The sequence below is a fragment of the Helianthus annuus genome, chromosome 8, assembly GCF_002127325.2.
Source record: "Helianthus annuus cultivar XRQ/B chromosome 8, HanXRQr2.0-SUNRISE, whole genome shotgun sequence".
Taxonomy (NCBI): domain Eukaryota; kingdom Viridiplantae; phylum Streptophyta; class Magnoliopsida; order Asterales; family Asteraceae; genus Helianthus; species Helianthus annuus.
In genome coordinates, this window is record NC_035440.2 from 14434187 (window position 1) to 14461210 (window position 27024).

The 27024-nt window shown below is 41.8% G+C and overlaps 1 non-coding gene across 1 annotated transcript; it reads left to right on the forward strand.

Annotated features, from left to right (window-relative positions):
* The first annotated feature begins 22835 nt into the window (after positions 1-22835).
* LOC118481554 lies at positions 22836-22941 on the forward strand. Its single transcript, XR_004865762.1, has one exon. It is a non-coding gene; the product is annotated as a small nucleolar RNA R71 (small nucleolar RNA).
* Positions 22942-27024: the final 4083 nt, after the last annotated feature.

Genomic DNA, 27024 nt, shown 5'->3' on the forward strand with positions numbered 1-27024 from the left:
CGCGGATTGAGCTTACCTCGCTTGCCAAAGTGAACCACACCCTTCCAGGGTGAAACTTTGAGTAAAACCCGGTCCCCGACCTGAAATTCCAATGGCTTCCTACGCTTATCCGTGTAGCTTTTCTGACGGTCGCGCGCCGCCGCCATGCGTTGTCGTATCTGTGCAATCTTTTCCGTGGTGTCCACTATAAGTTCTGGACCCGTGATCTGACTATCCCCCACCTCTGCCCAACAGAGAGGTGACCGGCATTTACGCCCGTACAATGCCTCGAATGGAGCGGCTTGAATGCTGGTGTGATAACTGTTATTGTACGAGAATTCCACCAAAGGGAGATGCTTTTCCCAGCTGTTGCCGAAATCAATGACACATGCCCGAAGCATGTCTTCTAGAGTTTGAATCGTGCGCTCAGACTGCCCATCCGTCTGAGGGTGATAAGTCGTGCTCATACCTAGCCGCGAGCCAAAAGCCTTGTGCATTGCTTGCCATAATTCTGATGTGAATCGTGCATCGCGATCCGAAATGATAGAGGTGGGCACCCCGTGCCTTGAGACTACTTCTTTCAAGTATATGTCTGCTAGTGTGGAAAACTTGTCTGTTTCTTTGATAGCCAAGAAGTGAGCAGACTTGGTGAGTCGATCCACGATCACCCAAATAGTATCGTTCCCACGCTGGGATCTAGGTAGGCTTGTAACAAAATCCATGGAAATTTCCTCCCATTTCCACTATGGTATTTTTGGTTGCTGAAGTAAGCCTGCTGGTTTCTGATACTCTGCCTTGACTCTTGCACAGGTCAAGCATTTGCCGACATAAGTGGCAATGTGGGCCTTCATGCTAGGCCACCAATACGTAGTCTTGATGTCGTGGTACATTTTATCCGACCCTGGATGTACCGAGTAGCGGGACTTGTGTGCTTCGTCCATCACAAGTTCGCGTAGACCGCCATAAAGTGGGACCCAAATACGCCCCGTTACATAGTAGGCGCCGTCTTCCTTCTGTTCTAATCGTTGCCTTGAGCCGCGTAGGGCTTCAGCCCTGACGTTCTCTAGTTTCAATGCTTCTACCTGAGCATTTCGTATCTGTACAGGAAGACTAGATTGGATTGTGAGCTGCAATGCTCGTACACGTTTAGGTAGAGTGTCTTTTCGACTGAGGGCGTCAGCCACAACATTGGCTTTGCCTGGATGGTACTTGATGGCGCATTCGTAATCGCTCAAAAGTTCGACCCATCTTCGTTGACGCATGTTCAAATCCTTTTGCTTAAGAATATGCTCGAGACTCCTGTGATCGGTGTAGATAGTGCACTTGGTACCGTACAGGTAGTGTCGCCATATCTTAAGCGCGAAAACAACAGCTCCCAGCTCTAAATCGTGCGTCGTGTAGTTCCGTTCGTGAACCTTAAGTTGGCGCGAAGCGTAAGCAATGACCTTGTCGCGCTGCATTAACACACATCCAAGACCCTGGATGGATGCATCACAATAGACCACAAAATCGTCCGTGCCCTCTGGCAATGAGAGGATAGGTGCACTGCAAAGTCTATCCTTTAGGTGCTGAAAAGCAGTTTCCTGAGTGTTGCCCCAACGGTAGGTGACACCCTTCTGTGTCAGTAGTGTAAGCGGTTGAGCAATCTTTGAGAAATCCTTGATAAACCGTCTGTAGTATCCCGCCAAACCCAGGAATTGGCGGATTTCAGTTGGCGTACGCGGTGCAGGCCAGTTCCTGATCGAATCTACCTTGGATGGATCAACATGGATCCCATCCTTGTTTACTACGTGGCCTAGAAAGTGGACTTCACGAAGCCAGAAGTCACATTTTGAAAACTTGGCGTACAGCTGTTCCTTTCGAAGGAGTTCCAAAATCAATCGTAAATGCTGCTCGTGTTCCTCCTGACTCTTGGAGTAGATTAGAATGTCATCAATGAAAACTATCACGAATTTGTCTAAGTAGGGTTTGCACACCCTGTTCATAAGATCCATAAATACGGCAGGCGCGTTCGTTAACCCGAACGGCATGACAAGAAACTCGTAGTGGCCGTATCGAGTTCTGAATGCTGTCTTGGAGACGTCCTCCTCTCGGACTCTCAGCTGATGGTAACCTGACCTCAAGTCGATCTTGGAGTAGTAGCACGACCCTTGCAACTGGTCGAATAAGTCGTCTATACGTGGAAGAGGATAACGGTTCTTCACCGTCACCTTGTTCAGTTCGCGGTAGTCTATGCACATTCTGAAGGTACCGTCCTTCTTTTTCACATATAACACTGGAGCTCCCCAAGGCGAAGAGCTAGGACGAATGAAGCCCTTTTCCAAGAGCTCTTGTAGCTGCTTTGACAGTTCTTCCAGTTCAGTTGGAGCTAAACGATACGGTGCTCGAGCTATGGGTGCTGCTCCTGGAGCGAGCTCGATTTGAAATTCGACCTGACGATGAGGCGGTAGACCAGGTAAATCTTCAGGAAACACCTGAGGGAAGTCGCGTACAACTGGAATGTCCTCCAATTTCTTTTCCTTCGCTGATGCATCAGTAACTAATGCCAAAATAGCAGTGTGACCATTCCGCAAACATTTCTGAGCCTTCAAGAAAGAGATGATGCCGACCACAGCACCACTCTTGTCGCCTTGAACTTCGAGAGGTTCTTGACTAGAACGGGGAATACGAATGATCTTCTCGCTGCATAAGATTTCTGCCTGTTGTTGGGATAACCAATCCATTCCTATAACGATATCGAAACTACCCAGGACTATGGGAATAAGGTCGATGGAGAAAGCTTGACCGGCTAAGACAATACTACAACCCCTGACTACCTGCGTGGCTTCTAGACTCTTACCATTAGCTAATTCTACTACATGTTTGGTGATTAAGAGTGTTGGTGCACGTTTTAGCAATTTACTGGCTTTCAACGATATATAACTTGTATCCGCACCCGAATCAAATAAAACAGTAACATAAATATCATCGAGAAGAAACTTACCCATAACTACATTGGGATCTCATTGCGTCTCCTCGTCCCAGTACGAATGCACGTCCCCTTGCTTCGTTGCCATTGTTGTTGTTTCCCCCGTTATTGTTGTTCCCATTGCCCTGGTGATTGTTTTTGTTGCGATTTTGGTTCTGGTTCACTTGAGGGCAATCGCGTTTGAAATGACCTTCAGCCCCACGCTGGAAACACCCCCGGTTCCCACGCTGTGGCTGCTGCTGTGGGTTCTGTGGAGCTGGCAGTTGCAATTGCTGGTTCTGATTTGCGGGTCTTGCACTCCTACAGTCTTTAGCTTCATGCCCTAACTTGAGGCATCTCTGACAACGTTCTTTGCGACACCGTCCACTGTGGTGTCTGTTACACTTATTACATAGTGGGTGAAATCCCCGATATCCACCCTGCCCCTGACTGCCGGATGATTGCTGACTCGGATTCTGGTAGTCATTTGTCTTGCGCTGCTGTGCTTGAGACTGAGCGGAAACTGATCCCCTGCTGGAATCCCCATCCCATTTTCGTTTGTTGTCGCTAAGTGTAGCAGGAGTAACAGCTGGAGTGGTAGCACTGACGCGTTTGGGCAGCTTGTTCTGTTCCACTGCCTGATCTGTAAGGCGATGAGCAAGACGCTGGATGTCTTCGATATTGTCAAGGTTTGCCGATGTAACATGGCTCTGAATCTCTGAGGCTAGACCCTTGAGGTACAATTCGATACGCTTGATTGGAGGGTCCACCATGGTTAGACACAAGATGGCCAGTTCGTTCGACCGTTTCGTATAGGCTTCGATTTCCGACCCTGTCATTTTCAGATGGTAAAACTCATCTTCCAACTTGTGGATGTCATCCCGCGTGCAGTATTCACGTTTGATGAGTTCCTTAAAATCGTTCCAAGGGGTGGCGTTAGCAGCTGCCAACCCTAGAATCTGAACTTGCGCGTTCCACCAGGTTAGCACGATTCCTTCCAAAGTACCAGTGGCGTACTTGACCCTGCGAGCCTCAGGGCATTCACACATCTCGAATACCGACTCGAGCTTCTCAAACCAATGGAGTAGTCCCACTGCTCCTTCTGTGCCACTGAATATGCTTGGACGACAGTCCATGAAGTTCTTGAAAGTGCAGACAGGTTGCTGTGCGTGTTGACCTATTGTGTACGAATAGGACAAAGTTAAACACGAGGGTTGGTTTAGGAGTGTAGGATCTAAAAATCCTAGTGTGAGTTATAACTACGGAATATACCTCCTGCTTGTGCAGCTGCAAGTGCCGCAGCAACTTGTTCGTTAATGAGAGCCGTCAACTGGGCTTGAGTCATGTTAATACGTCCAGACATGATCTTCATAGTAAAAGCAGCATAAGTGAGAATGGTTCACGAGTAGTGCGATGACAGAAGAGTATAAGCACATAGGTATTCTCATGTAATAGGGTCATGTGTATCTAAGCGTACTACGAGCAAAGTTCTATGTAGTTCTAACATGCAGGTAATAAACATAAACCATATTACCTAGGATGTCGAGTCATGCACGTGGAGCGAAGCGTCGTTGTGGATCGTTGAGAGCACTGTTCTGGTTATAGTCTGGTTTTAATAAAACGTTTTCCCATATTAAAACCAAGTTCTCTATAACCAATGGCTCTGATACCAATCTATCACACCCCCAAGATCCACACGCAGAGTACCACCGCTTGGAGGCGTGACATGACCAGGATCAAGCCACCAATCATATTGAACATGTAAATAAGTAGTAATCGTTATTCAACAATACGAAAGGTGTTTTCAAAACCAACATAATCAAGTGTAGCGGAAGCATAAATGTAAAAACCCAAACATAAGTATTAAGTGTGTAATGTCATAAACGTTTAATAAGCATTCACGATCCATGCCCACAACGACCTGCTCCTCCCTGTGCAAGCTCCATAAGTACCTAAGGTCCTGCAAGGCATGCAACAGAGAGTCAACAACTAGTTGAGCGAGTTCACAGTGTACAGTTCAGTAATTGTAACAGTATGAGTAGCATTATGTTCGTTCGTTAAGTCATGTCTCGTATTAGTTTCCATCGCGGCCCTCTCGGCATGTATGCGAAGATTAGGGGAAATATTCCCCAAATATCCTAGACTATGTATATTTGTATCGCGGCCACCCTGGCATGTGTGCGAAGTTTTAGTATGTATAGTTCGCGGCCTTCCTAGGCATGTGTGCGAATGATTAGTCATAATATCGCGGCCAACCCCTGGCGTGTGTGCGAAGATCAGTTCAATTGGTATACTAGTCTAGCCGTATCTTATCATTACTCTTCCTTACCCGAGGACCATATCATTAGGTTCTATTAACTAAGTATGTACGAATAAATCATCCAAATCCCATTCCCACCCTAGGAACCCCATGCCTTGGCTGTGTGAACTCACCTTGGTTTGCTCGGCAGATACACAAAAGGTTTCTTGAACTAAGAGTGGTCAACCACGTCCTAACAGGGTTACCATACAAGTCAGGTTTTGACTCAAGTATTGCACGTATGTTTCACACAAGTTAACACGTTACAAGCACGTATAGATCATGGCAACACTTAACGGTCAAACAATACATTCAACTTGAATAAAATAAGCCCAATAGTAATCGGCCCAACATGTTGTGCGATCCACAACATGTTGTGCGATCCGTAAAGACCCGGCCCAACAATTAAATAAGCCCATCATAAAGGGAGTCCAAACATATACGGCCCAATGAATGATGCATCTCGTGCGATCCGGATGGGCTTGTACGATCCGGTCGCCTTGTATGATCCGGTTGGGTTGTGCGATTAGAACTAGCCCAACCCAACATGATCATCCGGCCCAAACAGTTAAACAAACATACAACTTGTGCGACCCAACAGCCTTGTGCGACTGAGAATCTCTTGTGCGGCCAGGTCATCTTGTGCGACCAGATGACTTGTGCGATCCATTTAAATTACCCGAAAATCATGGCAATCAGTTACATTATTTAATCAGTTTCCAATTTTACAAATCAATCAACCGATAATCAGTTTCAATCATGGTGATTTTCGATCAAACAAGACAACTATCTTTTAATCCCTATGAACCCTAATCATGATTCAAAGCATAAACAACAACTAACCACTCATGTGATTCGGTACGATTCATAGACCTTCACCCGGTTGCACATGTTTAATCTTAACATCACATGAAAGCCGAACAACAACAATAACATATCTTTGTGTGTGTAGAATGTTTTGCCAAAAATATGAGAAGGTTACTAACACTCTAAGTGTTAATCGTTTTAATGAGGTTGGGCCGAACCCACACTTGGGCTGCCCTATAGGTCCGAGTACAACTTATATCATCACACCAATCAATCCGAAAACAAGGCATAGCAACCTAATAACATCAATTCGGTCATATCTCATCCGTAAAGCATCACAAAGAAACATATGAATTACAACATTCATACAATTAATAATTAAAGTAATAACCGATTAGAATCAAACAAAGAGAGAGTGATCCGAATACAAGAAATCTTTGGTGAGGAGGGTAAGCTTGCCGTCAAGTTTGAGAGGAGAGAAAGAGAGCACTAGGGTTTCTTTGTGTGTGTAGAATGTTTTGCCAAAAATATGAGAAGGTTACTAACACTCTAAGTGTTAATCGTTTTAATGAGGTTGGGCCGAACCCACACTTGGGCTGCCCTATAGGTCCGAGTACAAGTGTAAAGCCCGAATGGGCTTGTGCGATCGGGTCTATGTTGTGCGATCCGGTTCATGTGGCACATATACATTCACATGACATATCATGTATTCATTCATTAAAAACACATATCACATAACATTCAATAATCATAATAGTTCACATAATCATATAACGTTACACAAGATAGGTTTAAAATACGAGTTGTCACATTATCCCCAACTTAAAAGAAATTTCATCCCGAAATTTGGTACGTACTCACTGAGGGAGCTAGGTAAGTTGTATCGTTTACTGGTTTTCCTGGGGTGTCACATCCTCCCACCGTTGATCTGGAATTTCGTCCCGAAATTCCGTGGTAGCTTCAGCCTCAGTAGTGGTTGTACTGTTCGCGAACAATTGGGGGTACTTTTCTTTCATCTGATCTTCGCATTCCCAGGTGAACTCTGGGCCGCGACAGGAGTTCCAACAAACTCGAACAAGAGGGATTCTCTTGTGCTTGAGTAACTTAAGCACCGAGTGACTTTATTACTTTCCGATTAGATAGAAAAATGGGTATTTGAAGTGGAGAAAAATCGCTAATACTTAATTTTTCGAAAATGTAGTTGGGCATTATGTTAACACAAAGATCTTTATCAATTGTGACATAATAATAAATGAATTTTGAAAAAAACATGGAACCGGTGTAATGTTGATTTTAAAAGGGTCTTCTTTTATTAGTGAAGTTTGATCGTTAGTTAACTTAACGCTTCCCATTTCGTCAATTTTAGTGTTAGTATTTAACTCTTTTAAAAACTTAGCATGAGTGGGTACTAAATAATGATTTTCGAAAGAAGGTGACAAGAGATTAATTACTTCAAAATTAGACTCTTCTTGAATTTTAACGTTGTCGGACTCACCCTTTTCGTTGTTTATCTCATGTATAAGTTCTTCACTTGTTTGTTCTTCTATTTTTACCTCTTCAACTATCTTTTCTTTATTTAAATCTTCTCTTGCGCGGGACTCCTCTTCCCTTGCGCGAGATTCTTTTATGCAACGTTCGATAGTTTTAATGTGTTCTAATATCCTATCGGTCACTTCGATGATAGAGAAAGGATCGGGATCCTCAAAGCTTGAATCCGGTTGTTCGATCCTTGGTTCCTCACAGTACTCATATGAAGTAGATGGTTTATACCATTGTTCTTCATTGTAAGTATATGATGGATAAGGGTCGTAATTTTGTTCTTCATAGTACTCATATGAGGTGGGTTGTTCACGCCATGGTTCCTCATAATAAGAGTATGAAGGTGGTGGCTCATATCTTGATTCCTCAAAGTATGAGTATGAAGGCTCATACCTTGGTTCATCAAAATATGAGTATGAGGGAGAAGGTTCATAACTTTGGTCTTCATAAGATGTGCATGAAGTCGATGGCTCGTACCTGGGTTCCTCATAATAGTTGTATGAAGTGGATGTTGAGATGAGTTGTAATATTGAACCGAGTGCGGGTTACCACAGTTAGTGCAATAGTCCCTTCTATAATCATCCTCCTCATAGGTGTAGTTGTAGCCTCTTGAGTATTGATCCATAAGGATCACTCAACAGACCACAACAGAGTCTCGGGACCAGAAAACAAAAATAAAGACGGGAACAGAGGCTGGACACGGCCCCGTGTTCAGTGGACACGGCCCCGTGTTCAGTGGACACGGCCCCGTGTTCAGTGGACACGGCCCCGTGTTCAGGATCTGTATCTGGGCGTTTGAATTAAAGTTACTGGTTTCGTTGAGCACGGGGGCGTGTTCAGTGAGCATGACCCCGTGTTCAGACTCTGTATCTGGGTGTTTTATGAAAAATATGCAGCACGGCCCCGTGTTCAGTGAACACGGCCCCGTGTTCAGGCTACTGTAAATGTAAAACTAAACTAAAATGCAGGAAAATGTGCGCGCGTTTTGAAAAAGTTTTGAAAAACTGATTAGGCCGTCGATTTTAAGCTTTCTTAAAATCCTTGTGTCCCCGGCAACGGCGCCAAAAACTTGATGCGTGTTAGTGTGTATATGTTTTAGGTATATATTTTAAGCCCTTTTTACACTTTTTGGCCAAGTTTTAAATTTATAAACACGATATTCACTAACACTAAACACACATATGGGCAAGTGCACCCATCGTGGACGTAGTATAGTGTTGGTAAGATACCGAGGTCGTCCAAAGACACAAGAGATTTTAGTACCGGTTTATCCTCAACGTCTAATCAAATCAAAATGTTAGAAAAAGATTTTTAAACTAGAAAAATAAAACTAACTAAAATGTTGAAAAATAAAATAAAAATAAAAACAGATAGACAAGATGAATCAATTGGATCCGACTCGTGTGTAGTGTAACCTTTGATTATTTTCGCACTTTTGCACTTGTTTAAGAGATTATCTTAGTTATTGTAGTAGGCCCCTCTTTTGAAGGCGACGTTACCCTCAACCCAGTAGTTTGAGCAGCAAGGATACAATCCTAAAGGGTCGGATTATTAAAAGATAATTAATTAAGTTATTAATATATAATGTGGTAGGCCCCTCTTTTGAAGGTGACGTTACCCTCGGCTAAGTAGTCTGAGTCAGCAGGGATACAGTCCTAAGTAGCCGGGTTAAAGTTTTAATAGTAGTTTAACTTATGAGGGGATCAAAGAGTTTGGACCCCCGCCATCCAATACCGTTGGGTATTGAAGGAGGTCCTACTAAATTTGACCCAGGTCCTTTGCAGGATCTATACACTGAACAATGGCAAGACTCTTACCAAACCGTTCCCTTAACCCCCGACCAGGTAGCCAACATACCTCCATATAGACCGTGGAGATATGAATGGTGAAAATCTTTTATTTTATATAGACAGTAAAATAATGCCAAGACACCACGGACAAACGATAAGGAAGAATCATCTTCAATATAAGAAACTAGTAATTAAAGTCATTAATACAAGACCAATTAAAAAGTGCAAAAGATTAAAAATAAAAAGTATTACACTAAACACTTGTCTTCACCAAGTGTTGTAAGAGACTTAGACAAACATGGTCTTTGATTGTCAAGAACTCTTACGATCAATCTTGGATCCCGAGACGACTCACACACTCTATGATGGACAACAGATGATGGTAGTGGATGATGGTGTTGTGATGGTGGTGGGTGGTGGGTGAAGTGTGAGAGAGGTGGTGTGCCAAGGGATCAGTTGCAAGAGCTCCAAGCACTCCTATTTATAGGCTGAATAGAAGCTCGGGCACGGCCCCGTGCCCATCCGACTTTCTCTCTTCATTAATTGCAATTTGCAATTTCATTAAATGCGTGTGCAACAGTTGACCACGCCCCTGTGTCCGCTGAGCACGGCCCCATGGTGGGCAATAGAAGCTTCTACCACTTTGTCTTTTCTGCTGACACTTGGGCACGCCCCCGTGCTCACTGAGCACGGGGCGTGTTCAGTCTTCTGTCTTCTTGTTTTGCTTTGGGAAGATGCTGTCGGGAGGTCGGGCATGCCACGTTTGTTCCTTTTCTTGTATTTATGTTAGATTTAGCTGCCTTTTTGCTTCTTCTGTTCATTTGAGCTTATTTAATCCTAAAAATACAAAAGGAAGACAAAAGCACACTTTTTCCAACATTAGTACTAAAAAAGGGTTAGTTTTATGCCACAATTGATGTAATTTATATGTTGCATTTTGTGCACATCAAATATCATCTGTTGTTCGTTAACATATGTTGACCCATAGCAGACCTTTGCATCTTCAGACATTTATTCATCAGCAGATGCTCTCTTTTGTCAGACTTTAGCTACAACACACCTTTTATAACACAAAAATATACCGTAAATTCTTCCAAAAAAACTGTTGTTGATAAACAAAATTATATAATAATACTTATAGCAGACGTTATATAATAATACTTATTCATCATTAGCCCAATCACTGTTAGTATCAAATCCTCTGTTAAGAATTTTAAGATTGAATATCATCTGTTGTTCGTTAACATCTGTTGACCCATAGCAGACCTTTGCATCTTCAGACATTTATTTATCAGCAGATGCTCTCTTTTGTCAGACTTTAGCTACAACACACATTTTATAACACCAAAATATACCGTAAATTCTTCCAAAAAACTGTTATTGATAAACAAAATTATATAATAATACTTATAGCAGACGTTATATAATAATACTTATTCATCATTAGCCCAACCACTGTTAGTATCAAATCCTCTGTTAAGCATTTTAAGATTGGATATCATCTGTTGTTCGTTAACATTTGTTGACCCATAGCAGACCTTTGCATCTTTAGACATTTATTCATCAGCAGATGCTCTCTTTTGTCAAACTTTAGTCAACAGTGGTAAATCAACAGTCGTTAGAATACACACTTATTTCATCATCATCAGATGTTCTCTTTTACCAAACTTTAACTACAACAGACATTTTACAACTCCAAATATTGACTCTCTGTAATTTGCAGGAGCACAGATTCTTCAAAAAACTGTTATCAATGATCAAATTCATAACACGGTATGACAACTACTCTCAATGGGTGTTATCACAATTGATTATGTGAGATCAAGGGATAACATTGCGGACCCATTTACAAAAGGCTTAAGCAGAGAGTTAGTTGAAACGTCGTCGAGAGGAATGGGACTAAAGCCCGTGATAAATGGGAATATGAGGGAAACCTAACTTAGTTGAGTGGAGATCCCAAGATCTAAGTTCAATAGGACAACTTAATCATATTACCAAAACGAAGTCACTATGGGGGAGTGCCCCAAAACAAAATAAAAGGGAGTTATATACTTCCTAGTCCATTCCAATCAGTGACATTAAGTGAGGCTAAGCATATTAAGGTTAACGATTTCGGGAAATCAAATAACCATGATGCTTTTAATGATCCATGGCAATCACTTATGTGAGAGAGAAGTAGGGTTGCTTCGAATGGCTTTGTGGGGTGCGCAATCCTAGAGCTCTCGCAGAACCAGGCTAGTGTTCCAGGACCATAATAGGACACGACAATGAGGGGTTGGCCAGACCAGGGAGAGTATTGTGTGAAGTGTATTGTCGTTTACACAAATGGGGGTATGTTCAAGGACATCGCGTCTACAAACCGCTAGTAAGCTAAGTACGCTTCACAAAAGAAGGTTCAAAGGTAACAACCTACCTATCTTGCAATAATCAACTGTCGAAGTTTATCGTTGAAAAGTGTAAGGAAAAGATCGATTTCCATACATGTGGGGGATTGTTGGAAATTTGATGAAAATAGCATTTTTCATGTGGGGGATTGTTGGAAAATAGGTGAAAATAACATTTTTCACAAATATACAAATATGGGAAAATGATTTTTTTCCTATTTTGAACTAGAATAAATATAAGAAAATGAGCGGGTTTTATATATTTATTTGTGGGTTTGTGTTCTATGTTGGAAGAGCTTCGCAACAAACTAAACCACGTCCAAAACGGAGCTAAGATGAATGAGATATCGATGCTCAAAGTTGGGTGTTTGAAACATTGAATGCTGAAATAAAAGGGAGAGTAGCACCTTGTCCCACATAGGAGGAGAGATGAAACTTAAATGGGTATTTAAGTGGGAACTCTCCATTCTTATTGTTTCATGGAAGCACACACTAAGTGTATTCGCGAAGGGTGCGGAGCACCCTAACTCGCACTCGCACACGCGCGCGCGTGGCGTGGGCGATGAGGCGTAATGTGGCGCTTTGATGGCGCATTGATGGCGCACTTTGCACTTCGCAAGCTCGCATCGCCGTGAGCCGCCTTTGTATTTTTGACCACGTGCGCGTGGTGGATCACAGGGGTTGCAAGGACCAAGTGGTTGAAGTGGCGTGCGAGTTCGAGGCGCGTGGCGTGGTAGTCCTTGCGCGAGTACACATAGCATGAAGGCGCGCGGTTGCGCATGGTGCATGGGGCCTGAAAATTTAATCCCCAAACAACTGTAGTTAGTGGTAGTAGGGTATCGAACTCAGGGAGTATGTGGAAGATGTGTTGATTATATAGCTTCGTACTTAAACTAATATTAAACTAAATTGCAGAAGATTAAAATTCAAGATTGTGGATTGTTGTTTTTAAAAAAAACTAAATTAAGAACTAATTCAAATTAAAGTTGGTTGTAAACAATTAGGAGAGAACAATGATCACCCTAGGTTTCAGTTTCTTTAAACAGTTGTGTGCAATTTCACTAGAAAGAGTTACATAGACATAACTCGTGTATACGTGATTGAAGTGATAAAAGGGAACAAAGTACTCGGATTAGATAACGCGAGGTTGTTTCCCGATGACCTATTAACCAATAACCAACCCTAACTCGTCCCGTGATATCTCGGTTGCCAACGGCACCAAGAACGTACGATTAAGACTAGGAATTGCAATATGGATTAACACACTACAAACAATCAAACATACACCATGACATTCAAGCAACGCAAGATATCATTCTAGAAATGCAGAAATTAAACACACAAAAGTTTCAGAAACATTCACCTAGGATGATCACCGAAGAGTTTAGCCGGACATGGCTCGGTGAATCATCATCAACATCAAACTATTGTTCATACGAATTAAAAGCACAAACCGAATGATTGAAATTGTTCACAAAACAAGCCACAAGCCAAAATTCGTCCCCAAGGTGTCCAAGAACCGTCCAATGATGAGATAAGATGAAAAGACACCCAAAAACCGAATATAAGATGGCAGTTACGTTTTTGGGATTTCAGCTCCACCGTAAATTACGGCTCCACCGTAATTTACGGTGGTCAACATTTTGTTACGGTGGCAATTGTCTGTGTTACGGTGAGAAATAAAGTGGAAAATTGTCTACCGTAAATTACGGTAGAACCGTAATTTACGGTGATCAGCAACCTTGTCTCCTTTGTCGTTTCTTTTGTTCTTCTCTCGACCCGTTCTCCACCAAAGCCTCCAACACTGCCTTTTATCCATCTTTTAGCTCCTAAATCGTACCTGAAACATAAGCATCGTAGTTATCTAATTCAAGATAATTACACGGTTAATTGGAGGATTATTTCATATTTTAACATGCTTAAGGGTTGTCCAAAGGACCACCCGTCACATCCCCACACTTAACCGTTGCTTGTCCCAAGCAACTCATCAACATGATTTTCAAAACAAGTGATCAAATCAAACCAAACAAAACATGCAATTTCTTTACTAACCCCTTTTTAACACCCAAGCAATGCACCCCTCACAAATTCTCTCCTCTCGGCTACAAGTGACACTAGCAAAGATAAGCTAGACACACACTAGGCAAACGGGTGGATGCACAATCATAAGCTTGTACCTGAATCGATCATTCTCCTAAAATGGGTCAAACATGAACGCAAATCAAAGGGACTTCAAGGTTGTAACGTGGCTAGGTGTATAGGGTAGGAAATGGAATATATATGAGTAACGAAAATTCGACCCGGTCTTTTTATTACAAACACAAAAACCAACTAACAAATATGCACTACTAAATACAAGACAATGAAACTCTTTCTCTTTTTTTTTCTCATTGCTTTTCCTTTTTTTTTCTTTTTCTTTCTTTCTTTTTTTTTTTTTTTAGAATCATACGATAACACATTAACCAAAACTACTTCAAACTCACAAAACTACTAATTCTATCACTAATATACAAGACCGGGTCAAATTTGGGTAAATTTTCAAGTAAGTAGCTAGGGAACAAACGATAAGCTTTAAAGGCACAAAATGGGCAACTAAACGACCAAACCCCCGCCCCTCTCACTACCATGCTCATATATATAACTTATGAGGTCCAACCCCCCAAATCCCACACTCGCTCACACCAACGACGAGGCTACCTAATGCCCTTATCCTTTCTACATTCATGTCTAACTACGGATTCAAATCGCATTCAAGCACAAGTTCTAACGCACCCCCACCCGTAGCCACTCTCATCAAAGATTATTTATGTACACGTGTGGCTACAACTCTCACCAAGAATGAAAAGGGTAATAAGGGTTGCCGGTGCATTAACTTGGGATAAATTAGGGCGTCAAGATTTCACATTGTTTTGCTCGGCTTAAAATTTTTTCAAAAATCTTCAAAAAAATTCCCCCCATCCCCACACTTGGGATACATTGACCCCAATGTATGGCTTTGGGAGGCTTTGATCACTAACCCACTCAACATCCACAAAAGCTTCTTTTCTCAAACCCCAAATTTCTTTTTGTATTTTTTCATTTTATACTTTTTTTTTCTTTCTTTTTTTTTAACACGACACCACCAACAATCGCCAACCCAATAATCAACCACATGATCAATCACCACCCATCCTCCCAACCATAATCAACATAAACCAACAAATATATACAAACTATACAAGAGAGAGAATACCACCTGATCAATAGTAGCGCGGTCCTGGGGGCCCAAAGATGGATGACATCATATCATTCCACTCTCCAAACCCGAATGCGCCGCTACTGCTTCCCTCTTGCTGTTGTGGTCCCTCTTGCCGCCTTGGATCAAGCCACGCCACTGAGAATGGTGGAGTGGTGGAGTCGGATACGAAATGCTACCATCATAAGGCGGCAATGAAGCATAGTCCACATGTTGTGGATCTTCAACAACCGGCCTTCCGGCATGCCAATCCGCATGCATCCGCCTCATTTGATCATCATGATATCTGTTATTAGCATCCACCTCTCGAGAATATGCGTGGGTACGGTTCCATGACTCATTGCGATCGAAGCTATGTTTTAACGACCGCTCTATGCTTGCACTATTCCTTGTGTTTTGGTCATACAACGTCCTCTCCGGCCCCGACCAAGTATCAAAAATAGACGCCGGAGGGCGTTGGCTCTCGATCACCTCTTGCATTGAACCACTATAAGCCCACCCCGGCTCATACGGTTGCTGCGCGTAGTCGTAGAACGTACCACCATGACCACCACCAAAAATCCCAAAACCAACATTTGCACCCCCCCTGCGGCTCGTCTGCATAGTCCTCGTCCCCACTAGGAACCAACTCTTCATCGCTTTCCGGCTCATCCGGCTCTCCCGGTAACAACTCCCTTGCACCCAATTTCAATGCCCTCCACCGTTGACCCTCTGATTTCAACTTGTGATAACGTTCAGACTGAGTATATGTCCAAACGTTTCCCAACCTATCCAAAGTAAAAGGCTGGTGCCTTTTCGTCAAACCTCAGTCTTCGGATGTGAGTGCCTTCTGCTGTTTCATCAAACCCGTTATGATGCGACAGTACGGGACGATGTCTCTTCCGTACTTGTTCCGACATATCCACAAATGGTGCATAATCAGGTAGCGTATTGGAAAGCATGGGGACCCATGCATCAATGAATACAGAACAGGTATCTCTGGAAACCTCACCTGTTCTTTATCGCCTCTTCTTGGAATGACATTAAGCAAGCAGATTGTATGCAACAGTTTGGCTTCTATCTTCAAATTCTTCTGGTATAACACACCACTGTACCTACCGGGCAAAAACAAATCCGCTAACATGTCGTTCCATCTCACGTGCTTCTCTGGTTTGAGCAATAAATCATCAAGCGTGGGAATCATGTACTCCTTAGCCGGGAGACTGTCATACTTTCCCAACTTTTTCAACGTGTCGAATGACATCTCAACTGGCACCCCATGTACCATCCCGATCAACTTCATTTGTGATGGCTTGTGGAAGTTGTGACATTTAAGTGTTGCCATCCACTCCTGAATCTCAGTCATAAACAGATTGCTCTTATCTTTGTCAAAACACTTGAGCGCTCCTTCCCAACCCAAAGCACGGAACTTAGCAAACACCCCGAACTGGCCAAACTGGGGTTCATCAACCTCTTTTTCACAGATAAATGCGGCTGCCTTGTTTTTCAATTTGTTCATGCAGTCGTTATAAAGGGTTGGCTGCCAAATTTCAGTTTGATCATCCAACGACCCCGAATTCCACACCGGCTTATCACTTGGGTCTAACTCCATCTGTTCTTCTTCGCCTTCACTTTCGCTTTCACTAACCCTACCCATATATTGCCTCTTCTTTGATGGTTGCTCCTTTTGCTTGCCCTTGCCCTTTGATGAAGATGAGCTTGAACCCGCTTTTTCTTTGGTCCTTGCCATTTCCTACACACGTGAGGCAAACAACACAAACAAACACCAAATTAAACACTCTCTTCAAAATCCTCCCCACACTTGCTTGTTGTCATGGTTGTAGATGTTAGTGAACCTAAAGTGTATCAAGAATTTTTCAAAAATTGGGCATGGTGTCTCTACAATGTAGAGCATCCCAAAAGTTCACTACTTTAACCACAAATCCTACATCTACAACCATCAACCATGTTCAATAAATCATTCCATTATAATATCTCAACAACAACAAGCAAGTGGGCAAGAACACATAATCTAAATCACCTTGTTTTTCACAATGTATCACCATAATATAGCAAAGTAAGTGTTCATACCTTGTTTCAAGATGAAAGAATGCTTGTGAAACCAAAAATCCCAAAACCCCCAAATTATCCCAAACTAGGGTTTCAAACTTCGACCCCAAAATTGCGTTTTCTCTGAAATCTCTCCTCACAATCGCAAAGCTTGTGAAAAATTAGTCAATTTAGACCAAGATTCCACTCGATTTGGACAGAAATTGAAGGTTTTATGAGAGAAAGAAGGTGGAAGAAGAATGGAGGTTGTGGGTTCTTAGAGAAGAAGAAGATGGTGGAAAGGTGAAGAATGACTGGGTGGATAGGGATTAATCACGTGACCAGGCTTGTTGTATTCGATTTTATTGTATTTTTTTTTTATGTATATGCGGACCCCAACCGACGGAGAGAAAATTTTCACGTACCGTAATTTACGGTCTCATCGTAAATTACGGTGAGACCTGCACCTTTTTTCTTCGCCGTAACTCAGGAAGATTATACCGTAAACCCTCAACATTTTCAACCTCCACCGTAAATTACGGTATTACCGTAATTTACGGTAAACGCTGAATATAAATTCCTTGCCGTAACTCAGGAGGTTTGTACCGTAAAACCCACAGATTCTTAACACTCACCGTAAATTACGGCTGCACCGTAATTTACGGTGCTCTCTGGGCTTCCACATTTTGACAAAAAAATTTTTAGATTTTTAAGTTTTTCGATTTTTTTATGTTTTTTAATTTTTTCAAAAACTTGTAAAAATTACCCTACCCCCTCAAAAATCCCGTGTTGTCCTCAACACAATGTAAGAGCAATTCGCGACCCGAACATCCCCACACTTGTTTCGAACACGGACTTCGAGGAACTAAGGCAATTGCGCAAATATACAAACAAAACAAAACGAAACTACTATGTACACTACCACCAAACCTGGGCCTCTCATGGTTGTTCCTCCTCGACCGGGCGTAAGATGTAGCCCGCTTTGTCAAGCTCCAAGTTGTTGATGTCATTTCCTTCCAAGTACGGCTTCAAGCGGTGACCGTTCACCGTTTGTTGTTTTAACGTTTGCTCATCTTGGATGTCCACGTCACCAAATCGCCCAACTCTTCGAATAACATACGGACCCATCCATTTGCTTTTAAGTTTGCCCGCGAACATTTTCAATCGAGAGTTGTACAACCAAACTTTCTGCCCTACTTCGAACGTTTTCTTGCGCAACTTCGCATCATGCACTTTCTTTAGCTTATCCTTATAAGCCGATGCACATTCGTACGCCTCATCTCGAATCTCTTCTATTTCGCTCAATTGTAATTTTCTCAACTTACCCGCCTCGTCGTAATCCGCGTTGACCGTCTTGATCGCCCAATGCGCCCGATGCGCCAACTCCATTGGCAAGTGACAACCCTTACCATACACCATCCGGTAAGGTGTTGTGCCAATCGGAGTCTTGTAGGCCGTACGGTATGCCCACAAAGCATCATCCAACTTGCTCGACCAATCCTTTCTATCCGTTCTTACCGTCTTCATGAGGATCTCCTTGATTTGACGGTTGGACACTTCAACTTGTCCACTCGTTTGCGGATGGTAAGGTGTGGCGACTCGGTGGTTCACGCTATACCTCTTCAATAATTTTCCGAAGTTAAAGTTCTTGAAATGTGAACCACCATCACTTATAATGACCCGCGGGATTCCGAAGCGAGAGAAGATGTTGGATTGAACAAATTTACAAACCACCGAATGGTCGTTTGTTCGTGTTGCAATAGCCTCAATCCACTTCGAGACATAATCCACCGCCACAAGAATATAAAGGAAGCCATTCGAATTCGGAAACGGACCCATAAAATCTATTCCCCATACATCAAATATCTCTACAACCAAGATTGGTTGTAGTGGCATCTCATCCCTCTTCGATATGCTACCCAACTTTTGGCAATTTACACAATTCCGGGCGAACTCAATTGCATCCTTGAAAATAGTGGGCCAATAAAACCCACAAGAAAGTACCCGATAGCCGGTTTTATGCCCACTAAAATGACCCCCGCAAGCGGACAAATGAGCATGAGTTAAGATTTCTAACACTTCCGTCTCGGGCACACACCTCCGTATGACTTGATCCGGTCCGATCTTGAAAAGATCCGGCTCATCCCAAATGTATTGCTTCACTTGGACCATGAATTGTTGTCGACGCTTTTTGGTCCAATGAGTTGGAATGGCACCCGTGGCTAAATAGTTAACATAATGAGCGTACCACGGTGCAACGAAAGTGGAAACGGCTAAGAGTTGCTCATCGGGGAAACTTTCATTGATTTCACTTACATCATCGGTCCCTTCCATCGGTATCCGAGACAAATGATCCGCTACTACATTCTCACTTCCCTTCTTGTCTCGGATCTCTAAATCGAACTCTTGTAATAACAAGACCCACCGAATCAACCGCGGCTTCGCATCCTTTTTCTCCATTAAATACCGAACCGCACTATGATCCGAATAAACCACTACCTTGCTTCCCCAAATATACGAGCGAAACTTATCCAAAGCATACACCACCGCTAGTAATTCCTTCTCGGTTGTGGTGTAGTTAAGTTGCGCTTCGGATAAAGTTTTGCTTGCATAATAAATAACCACCGGCTTCTTGTCAACCCGTTGACCCAAAACTGCACCAATAGTGGTATCGCTTGCATCACACATTATCTCGAACGGCTTTGACCAATCGGGTGGTTGCAAGATAGGCGCCTTGACCAAGTGTTCCTTCAAAACAGTGAAAGTTTGCATACACTCGTTAGTAAAATCAAACGGGACATCTTTTAATAACAAATTGCATAAGGGTTTGGTGATAACACTAAAACCCTTAATGAAGCGTCGATAAAAACCCGCGTGTCCCAAGAATGACCGTACACCCTTAACATTTTTAGGAGGTGGCAAAGATGATATTACCCGTATCTTTGCCTTATCCACCTCCATCCCTCTTTCCGAAATCACATGTCCCAACACAATGCCCTCTTGCACCATGAAATGACTCTTCTCCCAACTTAGCACTAAATTTTTCTCAACGCACCTTTTCAAAACCTTTTGCAATTCGTTGAGACAAGCATCAAAAGTAGTGCCAAAAATGGAGAAGTCATCCATGAATACTTCGAGCGACTCTCCAACCATGTCCGAGAAAATACTCATCATACATCGTTGAAAAGTTGCCGGAGCATTACACAAACCAAATGGCATTCGCCTAAAGGCAAAGATGCCATATGGACATGTGAAGGTGGTCTTGTGTTGGTCATCCGGGTGTATGGCAATTTGATTATAACCCGAATACCCATCTAAGAAGCAATAATATTTTTGACCCGACAATTTTTCAATAATTTGGTCAATAAAAGGTAGCGGGAAATGGTCCTTAGAAGTGGCGGCATTCAATTTCCGGTAGTCAATACACACCCGCCACCCGGTAACCGGTCGGGTGGCAATTTGTTCACCACTTTCATCCTTGACTACTTGAATACCGGCCTTCTTAGGCACAACTTGGGTGGGACTCACCCAAGCACTATCCGAAATCGGATAGATAATTCCCGCATCCAACCACTTAATTACCTCCTTTTTTACTACCTCCCTTAGGTTCGGGTTCAACCGCCTTTGAGCTTCTCGTGTCGGTTTGGCATCTTCGGTTGTGATAATTTTATGCATGACGATGGATGGACTAATTCCTTTGAGATCGGCAATCGTCCATCCAATAGCACCCTTGTTCGCTTTTAACACCTCCATCAACGCTTGCTCTTGTGCCAACTCCAAATTAGAGGCAATAATGACCGGTAAAGTGTCATTATCCCCTAAAAATACGTACTTCAAATGGCCAGGCAAGTCCTTGAGCTCTAACCTTGGTGGTTCCTCCAGTGATGGTTTTGTACCCGAATCGATTTCCACCGGTAGACCCTCGAATTGGTGAGTCCATGGTGGTCTACCTTCTTTCATCGCCAGAACATCTTGTGCTTCCTCTTCAACCCGTAGTGCATAAGCATGTACCTGTTCAGAAAAGTCACACAGGCAAATATCCAAACCATCCTCCTCATACTCATGCGGGTTACATCCATCTACTATGTCTGCCATGAAACACTCATCAACACCGTTAGCATTAGAATTGTTAGTAAAAACATTCAAACGCATTTTTCGATTTCCAAATGCCATATCAACTGTACCAAATCTACAATCGATAATAGCATGTGCGGTGCTTAAAAATGGCCGACCCAAAATTATGTTTTGTTGTTGTTTAGGGTCCGCCGATGAGTAATCCAACACTAAGAAATCCACCGGATAATAAAACTCATCAATTTTTACAATAACATTTTGAACCATACCCCGAGGCAACTTATGAGACAAATCGGCCAAAACAACCGTCGTCTCCACCCTTGCTAATGGACCAAAGTCATATTGGTCGTATAAGCCCCCCGGTAAAATGCTAACTCCGGCTCCGAGATCTAGCAACGCCTTAGCCATTTGAAAATTACCCACTTGTACATTAATCAATGGCGTGCCCAGATCTTGGAGCTTAGGAGGAAGCTCCCCATTCAACACCGCACTTACTTGCCCGGTCAAATCCACCCGCTTAGGCACTTTCTTTTTGTTTTGCCTTTTTTGTGTACATAATTCTTTTAAGAATTTTGCATAAGCGGGGACTTGCTTTATTGCATCAAGGAGTGGGAGATTTATTTTAACTTGTTTGAACATATCCCACATCTCCTCCTTTTGAGGACCTCTTGACACAATAAAATTTTTCTTTCCCGGGTCAAGTAGGGCCGATGGAAATGGAACTTGACTCGGTTCACCCTCAACTTTATCATTCTTTTCACTTTCACCCAAACCCGGTTTTTTAATAATTGGTTCTTTTGGTTTAACCGGTGAAAGTTCATCATCACTTTCCATTCCCGTGATGTCCTCAACCACCCCCTCGACCAATTCGGGTGACAAATTAGCCTTAAACTATTTCCCATTTCTTAGAACACTAACATGGTTAATATTAACATTACCTCGTGACGAACCATGTGAAGGGTTTACCTTAGTGTCGCTTGGAAGTTGACCCTTACCTTTCTTTAATTCCGCCACATCGGTTGCTAATTGACCCATTTGGGTTGTTAGTGATTGGATGCTTTTATCACGAACCTCGTCTTTTTGCATTCGCACTTCGTCTAGTTGGTTCCGTTTTTGCATCTCCATTTGCATGCTCTTTAGCATCTCCATCACCTCGTTTCCACCCGAAAGTCCCCCTTGTTCTTGACCCGTTTGGTATTGTTTTTGATACCCTTGGTTATTCCCGCCTCGGTACCCACCTTGGTTATTGTAAGATGGCCGTGAACCAAAATTACCTTGGCTACCTTGAAAATTTGGGTTCGCTTGATTTGACGGGTTCCCATATCTAAAGTTCGGATGGTTCCTCAATCCGGGGTGGTAGGTGTTTGAATTCATGTTGTTGTAGTTCCTACCACCTCCTCCTTGACCTTGACCTTGAACCGCATTGACTTCCTCGTATTGCCCTTCCAACATCCCTTGGCAGTTTTCAGCCGCATGACCTATTTCATTACACAAAGCACAAACATTATATATTTGATTAGTGGTTTGAACATTACCATCATCTATGGCGTGCACTTGTGGTCGGTTAGTGGTTGGTCGGGCTCTCCTTGAAGCTTGGGCCTTCCTTTTTGATGTAGTTGCCATGCTTTCCAAAAACTCCCAATCTTCATTCTCATAATTCGTTCCAAACGTCCCTCCGGTGATAGACATCAAATCACGTGCGTCTTCGGCACTCAACCCCTCATGAAAGGCGTTCATCAACTCCCATAACTCAATTCCATGATGAGGGCAGTTTTTAATCATCATGTTAAAACGCTCAAACGCCTCATGAAACATCTCACCATGTTGTTGTTGAAAGCTTCTCAATCCCTTCCACGCATCATTGGTCTTTTGGGCGGTGTAGAATTCATCCAAAAAGGTTTGTTGCATCTCCCCCCATGTATATATTGATGCCGAAGGCAAAGTGTAGAACCACTTCTTTGCCTTATCCTCCAAAGAAAACTGAAATAAGACCAACTTGACTTCATCGGCCGAAAAACCTTGACTCCCAAAAGTGTTGCAAATTGAGTCATAGGCCTCTAGATGGAAATACGGCTCCTCCGTTGCTAACCCTTTGTACTTCGGTAAACTTTGCAACGAGTTTGTTCTTACTTCAAAAGTTCTCCCTTGGTTGTTGTGAGGGATAACCACCGGTGAAGGGTTTTGAGTAATGATTGGTCTGAAATGTGCCTCTATTCCCCTTGCTTGTTCCCTAAGATGCCTTCTTGGAACACCCAATCGACCCCTTGGACGAATAGGACCCATTGGTCTTGGTATAAGCCCTTGTGGTGCAATTGGTTGTTGGGGCATCGGTGGGTATTGATTCGGCCTTTGAAATTGTGGGTGTACATGTTGTGGCCTAACTTGTTGCAATGGAATGGGTTGTTGGATGGTTGGCCCTTGTGGTCTTGGCCGAATGTGTTGTGGTATAATTTGTTGTTGTGGCATTCCACCAACACTTGCCATTCCTTGAGATTGACTTTGCAAATACCCAAACTCCCCTTGATCACCATAACCTCCATAACCGTACCCATCATCTTCATAACCCTCATAGTCTTCAAATCCCTCATCATAACCATCTCCTTGAATTCCCGAGGTCTGCCCAAATGGGATGGTCGAATACTGAAAGCCCGACTGTTGTTGTTGTGGTCTAAAAGATGAAGTAGTATGCACGATAGTTGAATTGGGTGCAATTGTGAAGGTGGATGATGATTGACCCGTAGTTGGGGGAAAGAAGTGAGATAATGGTGGGATTGTGGTGGATGGATCGTAAGTGATGGTAGGCTCAGTTTGAGTGGTGATTGGTTGAGTGGAGTTGGTTGGTGTAAATTCAGCAGTGGTATTAGGTAATGTAGTGTTTGGTGATGGTTGGGTGGAAGTAGGTATAAAGGATGAGGTTGTTTGACTGGTTGTAGGTGGAATCTGAGAATCAGCCATGATGTTTCTCGGTGTAATGGGTGAAGTGGGTGAACCAATGATTTTGTTTTCTCGCACTAAAACTCGGTTTTGTCGTAGCGTTCTTTCAATTTCCGGATCAAACGATAGCGGTGATGACCTGTGAGAGCCTCTAGTATGCATACACCTGAAGTACCTGCACACTAAACACAACCAGCGTAAACCCGAAAATAACAAACAAAACTATTAAACTAACACACGTTGCGCACTACTCCCCGGCAGCGGCGCCAAAATTTGACGTGATGTCGTGGGTCACGCAAATTTAATCCCCAAACAACTGTAGTTAGTGGTAGTAGGGTATCGAACTCAGGGAGTATGTGGAAGATGTGTTGATTATATAGCTTCGTACTTAAACTAATATTAAACTAAATTGCAGAAGATTAAAATTCAAGACTGTGGATTGTTGTTTTTAAAAAAAACTAAATTAAGAACTAATTCAAATTAAAGTTGGTTGTAAACAATTAGGAGAGAACAATGATCACCCTAGGTTTCAGTTTCTTTAAACAGTTGTGTGCAATTTCACTAGAAAGAGTTACATAGACATAACTCGTGTATACGTGATTGAAGTGATAAAAGGGAACAAAGTACTCGGATTAGATAACGCGAGGTTGTTTCCCGATGACCTATTAACCAATAACCAACCCTAACCCGTCCCGTGATATCTCGGTTGCCAACGGCACCAAGAACTACGATTAAGACTAGGAATTGCAATATGGATTAACACACTACAAACAATCAAACATACACCATGACATTCAAGCAACGCAAGATATCATTCTAGAAATGCAGAAATTAAACACACAAAAGTTTCAGAAACATTCACCTAGGATGATCACCGAAGAGTTTAGCCGGACATGGCTCGGTGAATCATCATCAACATCAAACTATTGTTCATACGAATTAAAAGCACAAACCGAATGATTGAAATTGTTCACAAAACAAGCCACAAGCCAAAATTCGTCCCCAAGGTGTCCAAGAACCGTCCAATGATGAGATAAGATGAAAAGACACCCAAAAACCGAATATAAGATGGCAGTTACGTTTTTGGGATTTCAGCTCCACCGTAAATTACGGCTCCACCGTAATTTACGGTGGTCAACATTTTGTTACGGTGGCAATTGTCTGTGTTACGGTGAGATATAAAGTGGAAAATTGTCTACGGTAAATTACGGTAGAACCGTAATTTACGGTGATCAGCAACCTTGTCTCCTTTGTCGTTTCTTTTGTTCTTCTCTCGACCCGTTCTCCACCAAAGCCTCCAACACTGCCTTTTATCCATCTTTTAGCTCCTAAATCGTACCTGAAACATAAGCATCGTAGTTATCTAATTCAAGATAATTACACGGTTAATTGGAGGATTATTTCATATTTTAACATGCTTAAGGGTTGTCCAAAGGACCACCCGTCAGACATGTATACTAACGTGTGGCATATTAAAGGATGCCGATTATGAGATGAATTACAAACGTGGGATTGATATTAGTGACATACATGGTAAATGTTTGATCCTATCATACAAGTCATTAAGTGTTTTTTTTTTTTTTTTTGGGTAAGTTTGGCATTAGATAGTGAGTTGATAAATGAATAAATCCTTAATTTTCATGTTTTTGTTTTTGAGTGTTTAACTTTAAAAATTTTATATTTTACTTAACTAGTATTGTAAACGAGCAAAATGTTCAATGAAGGGTTCGTGTAGCTTTACACGGGAATCGCATTTACTTCGTTTGTTAACTAAATGAACGATGAGGAGTTATAATAGATGCATTACCAAAAAGAATTGAAAACAAAACAAAAACAAGGTGATAAAATCTAGCACAAGGCCATCCGGTAACCTATCGTAAAGGATAAGTTGCACATGAAATCCATATGAGTTATGACACGTAAAAAGTAATATAAGCACCATGAAGCTACGACGACACTTATGGTATTATTTTATTATTAACTATTCATGTATGGTAATATTTTATTATTAACTATATTCAGGTTAACTATGGTATTATTTTATTATATATTAACTAGGTTATACACTCGTATACGGGTTGGGTATAAAAAATGATGCAATAAAAATTATAGTAAATAATTACGTATTAAATTACATGTAATAATTAAAACTTATAAATCAATGTCACATGCACAATTTATAAATCTACTAAACAAATACAAATTAGAAATCTCAAAAAACTTATTTGCAAATAAGATTGAATGTCCTACTCGAAAGATCACTATCTTTATCAATAACTAACACTTTAAGTCTATCTCTACTTTTTACTCTAGGAAAAGTCAGGTACAATATAGACCATATATAGACCATATGAAAACATTGGTTATTTTAAAAACAAACAACTCTAGATAGCAATTATTCTTGAATATTACTTATTGTTATCACGAAACATGCGATAGAAAATTGTATTCTTTAATCTCGTGTATTGTATTACATTGGAATGAATAAATAATATAATGTGAAAAGAATAAATGTATTTATTATACTTTTAATTTTTTAGATTGATTTTTTAAGTTATACGTTTTTATGTAATCTAAACACATTATTAAATCTAATAGTAAACTTGTCATTAAAAGAGGATCATATAAAAGAGTTTTTAATTCTAGATAAAAATGATAAATTCGTTTAGAGATAATTTAGCTATGAATTTAAAATTAAATCAACAAAAATAATATATGATATTGAATATTTGACTCACTAAAATTTTGGTACGTATTCATTATTTTTTGAAACGTTGCCCCCATGATGATTTTTTAGATCCGGCACTGCAATCAAGTCATCACCCTTATAAGCTTCTCGCAACATTGTTGTTTTAGAGCTATACGGCTTTAGTGAGGAACAAAATGATTACATACATTTGATGATTAAGAAATTTAAGTAGTAAAAAGTTGATACTCGTCATTCATCAATGATTCTCCTACCCTAATGGCACATAGTTTTTTCCTTGCACCAAGCTGTTTTAGAAAAG